Source organism: Protopterus annectens, chromosome 3.part0, assembly GCF_019279795.1.
Source record: "Protopterus annectens isolate FY-2018-M chromosome 3.part0, PAN1.0, whole genome shotgun sequence".
NCBI lineage: Eukaryota > Metazoa > Chordata > Ceratodontiformes > Protopteridae > Protopterus > Protopterus annectens.
Window position 1 is genome coordinate 859,881,503 of NC_056731.1, and position 8,496 is coordinate 859,889,998.

At 39.6% G+C, this 8,496-nt stretch overlaps 1 long non-coding RNA gene across 2 annotated transcripts in view; it reads left to right on the forward strand.

The window, feature by feature from the left end:
• LOC122796597 overlaps positions 1-8,496 on the forward strand; it is an 833,012-nt gene that overhangs the window by 476,440 nt on the left and 348,076 nt on the right. For both annotated transcript variants that reach the window (XR_006363994.1, XR_006363995.1), the window contains exon 3: positions 8,301-8,410. This is a non-coding gene — a long non-coding RNA (uncharacterized LOC122796597). The remainder of the gene's footprint in view (positions 1-8,300; positions 8,411-8,496) is intronic.

Sequence of the window (8,496 nt, forward strand, 5' to 3'; positions counted from 1 at the left end):
GATGCTTCGTGCTCTGCTACCAACCTGGAGGTGTGGGTATCTTTGACGAATATTGATACTCCCCCTCCTTTTGTGGTTTGGTCCAAGTTTTGGGGCCGAAAAGCATAGTATGAGGTATAACCTGGTAGTGCTGGGGTGCTCTCGGGAGCCTTGAACCAGGTTTCTGTTACTGCACAGATATCGATGTTCTCCATGCTAAGGAGAGTTTCGAGTGCGTGCATCTTAGTTTCTTATCCCTTGTGATACCTATGGAGGTGGGTTTGTCTTTTGAGCCTTGCCTAAAAAAGGCACTATGGGGGTATCAAGAGCCTTTGCCAATATCCGAAAGCCCAGGGGTGACAGGTGCAAGCCGTCCCTAGAGAAGCATCGTGGCTTGTCGAGCATGTCATCCCAGGCTGACAGGCATTGGATCCCCTTTGAATGACACCAATAATTAAGCCAATTGTTGAAATTGATCATCTTGTCTTCATATTGTGGCATCATTCTTGGTGAGGGTAAGATGCTACTCAAGGTCAGAGTCATACCGGCCTGGGCTACATGCTCAGAGAACTCCTCTATGTCTCTTTTCATGTAGTCCAGGGAGGTACGTCTCAGGTCATTCACACCAGCATGGACAATGACTGAGTCATATTTGTACTTGCCTTGGAGTGACCTGAGTGCTTGTGTTATGTGGCAAATCCTAGTGCCCGACAGGCAGCTCACCGTGACCTTCTCCTTGTTCAGCCTGGTGAGCGGGATGTCAGTGTGCCTAATGATAGAGTCACCTATTACAAGTGTATCAGGTGTGTTGTTTAGCCTTAAGGGCTGTGACTGTTCGGATAAATAGGAGCAGCCACCAAAAAACAGCACTGCAAAGTAATATGAGAAAACCAAAATCAGTGCTGTTACAAGGTAGTCCACAAAACCCTGCTGTGACTCGAATAACAACTGTAATAAAATAGTAAGACTTAAAAACTTCTAAAAAAACTAATAAAACCGGCAGATAAGTGCTTTCAGGTACAAGATTACCCTTCATCAGATCTGTTAAACTAATCATTGATGTCAAAATGTTGGTCAAAATGGAAGGTTCCAAGCACATAGATATCCTCGTTTCAACTCCTACTTCCCACTGAAAACTGCCCTTTAGGGGTGGAAGCTGAAGCATTAATGTTGATTGGCAGAAAGTTTTTTAAATTTTGACATCACTGATTAGTTAACAGATCTGATGAAGGGTAATCTTGTACCTGAAGTACTTATCTGCCAGTTTTATTAGTTTTTTAGAAGTTTTTTAAGTCATACTATTTTATTAAAGTTTTTATTTGAGTCAAAGCAGTCTCACAGTAGTGTTTTATGGACTGCCTTGTTATAATAGCACTGATTTGGGTTTTCTCATATTACTTCGTGATGCAGTGCTGTTTTTTGGTGGCTGTTCCTGTTTGTTTTGCTTATTTTGGCCTTTTTGCCTGTTTGATAGGAACAGACCCACATGCCAGAAGGGATTGAACAACTATCTCATGAACTTGATTACTGTTCTAAAATGAATTTAAGAATGAAAGAACTAGAGAAGAGTTCTATTTTTCAGCAACAGAATCCATTACTACATTTGAGCATTAATGGCATGAATGTTTCGGTACGTGAACCAGATAAGGATTACTTTATATTTATGAAACAGATGAGGGAATTAGAGAACAATTTTCTTGAATTTAAGTGTTTGCAGTGGCAGTATTTCCATTTGGAAGCCAGTATATATTACAAGATTGTTCAGAGGGGGATGAGAGTGTTATTAATGCCCACGCGCAGTTGGACATATCCGGATTTATTAAAAAGGTGGCAATTACTTAACATGGAGGTAAGCTTTAATTTCATAAAGCTTCTAACTGACTTCTTTCATCCTAAAGAACATGAACTTAGCTTAGTAATAGAAAAGCAACAAAGAGAGATAGAAGGTAAATTTAATCAAGAAAATTATGCTGCTAAACTTCATGAAATGTATTTAAGGGTGTCACATTTTGATACAAGGAGCCCCGAGGTGGTGGTGCTGCGGTAGCATTGTCGCCTCACAGTAAGACACTGTCCGGTTCGATTCTCAGCTAGAGGGTCTTCTGCGTGGAGATATGCGTGAATGGCCATACCTTCGTTGAAGGTTGTGTGTCAGGGCTGGTAACTTGACACACAAAAATCAACTACCAATCATTAGTGGACCGGAGTTCCGCTGTGGTGACCCCAAATCGGGAAAAGCCGAAAGACATAGCAATGACAACGTTTTGATACAAGGCTTGAACAACAGAAAATTAAAACATTCAATAGAGATTATGTTGATTTTATGAAAGGGTGTGTCTTTGCATGGCCTCACAATACTGATAATAGAAATGCACAAAGGGATGAAGTTCAGGTTGACACCACATAGCAGGAAGCTTTAAAGTCCCCAGTTAAGCATAACTGAATGCGTAGTGATATTAATGAATCTTCTTCACTACATTTAGTATCTTCCCATACAGAAGTTAAAAATGATGAAACATGTATTCAGTCTAAGCTACTACAGCAGGTAAAATTATCTGCACATGTAAATGCTCAAATGGGAGACCTGAGTTTCTCACTAAGTGCTAGACCTAAAAGCCGTTCTGTACAGATGCTGTTTTTTTCCTGAATTTCCCCTACAGATGAGAGAGTACAAGGATAAATGAGCCTTTCACTGCCAGAGCAGAGGGAGAAAAAGGAGAAAAATGTCACTAGAACATCAAGGGAAGAATGCTAGCTAGACATCATGAGTAACTTAGCTGTGAATGTATCTGATTTTACGCTGACAGATGCACACTTGTCTCTTTTAAATCAAAGCCTAAGTTATGTTCCAGCAAATCATTCAAATCTATGTGATGTTAGTTTACACCTGAAGATGTTTGGAAGAGACATTATGTTAAAGAGCATTTTTGGTAACAGATCACAACATTGTCCTGATATATTTAAAAAGTCTAGTGATTTTGTTCCACGGAATAGATCTGTGGTAGATACCTCTCTAAAAGTATGTGTGTGAACAAGATATTGTGCAACGTTTATTGAGGCTAAGGCTCCAATTTCATAACATAACCAGCTCTAAGAGACAAACCTTAAAAGATTTGATAATGAATGATGATTTAATTATAATACCTGCTGATAAAGGTGGAGCCACTGTTCTGATGAACAGGGAATTTTATGTGGTTAAAATAATAGAGTTCTTGAATGATGATGAAACTTATAAGTCCATTACAAGTATGAAGCTGGTACAACTAAAGAAGTCAGTGAAAGATACTCTGAATGAGTTGCTCATGCATAGATATATTATGAAAGACCTTTTTGATTGTTTAGTAGTCATTCTACCATCCTGATACTTAACGGTCTGCCTAAGCTGCATAAAAATGAGAATAATCCACCTATGTGTCCTATTTTGGCAGGCAACAGATGGATTACAGAGCCATCCTCTGTGTATATTGAGCATCAGTTGAAAGGTTTTCTGGTTAAAGCACTGGAGATTATCAAAGATACTAGACATTTTCTATCATCTTTTAATGCCTTTATCAATCAACAACAAAATATGAATAGGCTTCTGTTAGTGACTATGGATGTTGTTAGCCTTTTCACGGCTATCCCGAATGACTTTGGTTAAATGCTATTAGAAAATTTTTACAGAGAGAAGCTGATATTTGTATCAATCAAATCAATGTAACATGTGCTTTGTTAAATCTAGTGCTTGAACACAATGTGATGATCTTTGAAGGCAGTCTGTATTGGCAGCAATGGGGTGTAGCTATGAGCACCCCATGTGCCAATAGTTATGCTAATCTTATAATGTCAAATTGGGAATATAATTTTGTGTTTAATAACAATCCAGTTATGCTAATCTTGTAATGTCAAATTGGGAATATAATTTTGTGTTTAATAATTATCCATAATCACAGCATGTGAAGTTTTATCTGTGTTTTGTTGATTATATATATATATATATATATATATATATATATATATATATATATATCTATATAAAATTGTATTTCTTTGTGTGTTTGAACTTTATTTTACGTGTGTGTGTGTGTGTGTGTGTGTGTGTGTGTGTGTGTGTGTGTGTGTGTGTAAGCTCAAAGTGTATTTCTTCTTCAAAATCTTTGAACCCATTCATTCTTTGAGTCCGGACTTCCTCAAATTCTTTCTGTATCACTTGTGCACAAGTTGAATATTTTTTTCAAGGCCATTTTTTTGGCATCATTATGTTGGCTTATGCATGATTGCATTTATAGGTTCATTGGTGTGTACTAGGCTAATGGCCCTGGAGCCCTTACAAGCCTAGCCCATAGGATTTCCCTGGCATCATGCCACCCGACCTTAGATCCCAGTGCCTCTGTCGAGTAGAGCCAGTGGAGTGTTCCCCAGGGTGAATTTTCTGTTTCCCATCCACAAATCAAGATTTCTCTTGAAGAGGGCCAGTGAGGTGCTCTGTTTGACATGTATGAGAAGTCTATTCCATAGCATGGGCAGTCTCTGGGTTATGAACCTCTCCCTCCAGCATGTTCTGTTGAGTGTGGTAATGAAGTAGAGGTCTCTGGAGCGTGTGGTGTGAAGGGATTGGCATTTCTTTAGATGTAGCATTTCTAACAGAGCTGGGCCAGACATGGCTTTGTAAGTCAAGCAGAGATTGCCTCTAAGTAGGCGATATGAGGCAGAAAATAGTTGGAGTTTATTGAGTCTGTCCATATAGGACAAGTGTTTAAGGCCTAGGATCCTCTTTGTGAGGTACTTTTGTCGCCTCTCCAGTTTTTGCTGGTGTCTAGTGAGGTACATGCGAAATGGGGCATTGTACTCAATGATTGGCCTAATGGGGGAAGAGTAGAGGGAGACAATGACCTCTTTCTTCCTGGTTGCAAAACCCTTAGTAATGAGGTGTGCCACATAGAAGGATTTTCTGACCACAGTGGCAATGTGGTGGTCAAAAGAGAGGTTGTTGTCAACCTGTGTTCCCAGATCTCTTATAACGCCTTTTGTATTCAGTGGACTACCATCGATGTGGCAATTCATGGGAACCGGGTTTTTCCCAAAGGGGATGATGACACATTTTTTGACACTCAGCTTAAGACCATGGTTTTGACACCAGTCGTTCGTCTCAGTGAGGCCTTTCTGTAGGATGTCAACATCATTTGGGAAGTTAATAATAGCTCCCAACTTGCAATCATCTGTGAACTTTGTCAGGCAGAGTCCCTTCATATTGGCCTGGACTTCAGAGAAGTAGATACCAAACAGGAGAGGACCCAGGACCGAACCCTGTGGGACTCCACTCGTGACTGGTCGGCAGTCTGACTTGGAGTCAGCTGCTTCCACACTGTGGGTTCTGACTGTGAGCCAGTTTGCAACCCACCTAGTGCTATATGGGTTGATGCCTAGCTTAGTGAGTTTTTCTATGATTTCCTGACAGGGGAATGGTATCAAAGGCCTTGGCCAGATCAAGGTAGGCTGTATGAACCACCTTGCCTTCATCCACAGTTCTGGTGACTGACTCAGAGAAGTCAACCGGGTTGAGTAGGCATGATCTACCCTTCACAAAACCAAACTGTGTGGCATACAGAGTTTGGAGATTCCCTATATCCTTGTTTATTAGGTCCATGATGATGTGTTCTATAGCTTTGCACATCAGACTCATCAGGCTAATGGGGCAGTAGTTACCAGGATCTGAAGTCAGTCCTCCTTTGTAGAGAGGGATGACTGTAGCAGTGCACCATTCGGTAGGGATAAAGCCTGAGGTGAGGCTGTGGGTGAACAGGGCCTACAGGTTGAGGTGCCAATTCACTCTGTAGTTCATGTAGAACACAGCCAGGGATATTGTCAGGTCCCATAGAAGCTGTATTCTTGGCCTTGGACAGTGCTGTTTTACTCTGCGCAGCATTAATACTGATATTGTGGTCCTTTGGGGGGGGGGGGGTAAAGTTATATCTAAAGTTGTATCTGATAACCGTAGTATGTTGCAAGATCCCACTGTTGAGAAGTGCTTACTTTCAGATAGATGTTTTGTGATAATTAGTATAGTTAAGTGACCTGCTGTGAGTCCCAGAGTATGCTTGTTGTGCCTCTTAAAAAAATCTACGTCAGATCTACAGAACAATGCTTGTTTGTGTCATAATCCACTTATCTATGGAATGAGTAGAATGGTGATACTCATAGCATCACAGGCACAAGTGAAAACCTAAATCATGGCAATAATCTTAGCTCTTCACTAAATATAGCCTATATAAAAATATTTAATCTCTCTCTCTCTCTCTATATATATATATATATATATATATATATATATATATATATATATGTATACTTTTTCCCTGTCTTATACTAGGAAGGTATGCACATGAGAGTATGTTTAACTGAATAAAGTATTTTATAGGCTTTTTAAACTTCCTTCCATTGAGCTCCATGTCTTTCTTAGACTACACCATCTGCAACAAGTACAGAACAAGATAAATGAGCTTCGTACCACTTTCTAATTTTAGACTGCTAAGTGACTTGTTCATGCCCGTAGAAGGTGTAGGCTTGGTTACAGGAGCAAAACCACATATGCTTACTGTAATAATGCAATTCAGAATTATTGTTTTAGTTTGTATGGCATTTAGCGCAAAGGATTACAGCTGTAAGCAGCTAATGAGCTGCTTCCTGTAGTCCAGGCTTCTGTGCTTCAGACTCCATATGCCTACTGTATGACCCTGAGCAAGTCATTTACTTTTACAGGACCTTCTGGTCTGAATTTGAAAAAGGTCCATTGCATTTGTTTCTCTAGTATGGTCATCAAATTCAAATAGATAAAAAATACAGTAATGTCATTTGCCCTGACTTGTAACCTTTTATAGCATAAGCATTTTTCTCAGCTTTCAGACCACGTCTTCTGATAAAGTAGAGACTGAACCCTCCTGCCCTGCTAAAGAAGCTGCTGTGCTGGGCAAGGCAGCTTCAGTATATCTCAGAATATTGTGGTGCAAGGTGTACTTCACTGCAGTGAACTAAATTAATGGGTAAAGGGAATACATTTGCTAGCAGGAGGCCTGCAGAAACACTGTTAGTGTGCAGAGCATACCCGTCAACCTCTTAGAGCAAGAAATCTGGACCAAGTCAGAAATAATGGGGGGACAAAGGTCCAAAAATAGGGACACGTTTTAAATATTGTTCTTACAAACTTAAAAAGTTGATAGAATAACAGGTTTTGCATTAGCATTAGCAAGAAATTACTGAAGGATATGAAGTCTGAAGCTCAAATGCCTGCCATTATTTTCTGATTTCAGTCCTCAAAGATTTGCCAGTGATTTGACAGAAAACCGCAATTTTATGAGAAACGGACCAAAAACACGAGGAAAAAATCTGTACATTTTGCAAAAATCTGGACAGTTGAGAGGTATGCTGCAGGCCCATTAAATTCTTAGGAGTATTGCACTTTTGTAATCCTGCCAAACATGTATTTCAGTTTTCCTGCTAGCTAAGCCACCCAGAATATACAGAGCTAAGGTATGTAACTTGAGGGATTCCACGTGTTACATTAAACCTAGTTTTGCTGAGTTTCACTTAGTTGGATTATATATATATATATATATATATATATATATATATATATATATATATGTAAACATAGCAGGGGGTTATAGATCCCAGCTCCCCCCCATTGGAGGGTGCAGCAGGACTTGCCGTCTTGCAAAAACACAGTTTTTGTTTGTTTTGAGTGTGCTTCACGGGTTGCGCTGGGTTTGAAACTGTTGTTTCACATTTTTCTGGTTTGAGATGATCCTGTAAAATGTAGTTTGCAGGTGAACCTTGACAAAGCCAAATGAAATGCTATTGCAGTGAATCTCTAAGCATGTATATTGGACATAACAGCAGAACCAAAGATCTGAGCTTCAGAATCAGAAGTTTGCTTTCAGGCCTCCATTTGTGTATTGCATATCTGGTGCTGTCAACACGGTGACAATCCACATCAGCACTGATTTTAGAGTGGCTCAAAAGTGTGGTGTTCTGCCAAGGGAACTGTCTTCCAATAATTATGTTTTAGGTAGAAATCTTGAAATAACTTATATTAAGCATCTTTTGTGTACAGCTTAAACTGCATGTCATAGTTTGCAGCTTGGCATGTTTCACTACTGTCATTATCTTTGCTTCAAACTCACTTTCACCTCTTGTTTATAAATAGACTCCTGTATAGGTTACTAAAGAAGACATGCATCAAATTACAGGAAACCTACAACTTTTTTTGAAGTCACAGGAGTGAATGCTGGAATAAATGATGGAGGTGGTACTAACCATGTTTTCTTCTTTCCTTTTGCTTCCAGAGTGTCATCTGTCATAGACTTTGATTAGAAAGATTGGAAGGTTGGATTCTCTCCCGAACTGCAGACATTGGACACAGTTTCTTACTTCTTCATATTTCAGATGTGTACTGGTAAATATTAAATGAGTCCTGTTGCAATGATGTGAAACTACAAAAATATCAATGTCCATTTATCGCTCCTTCTCAGATTACCAGCT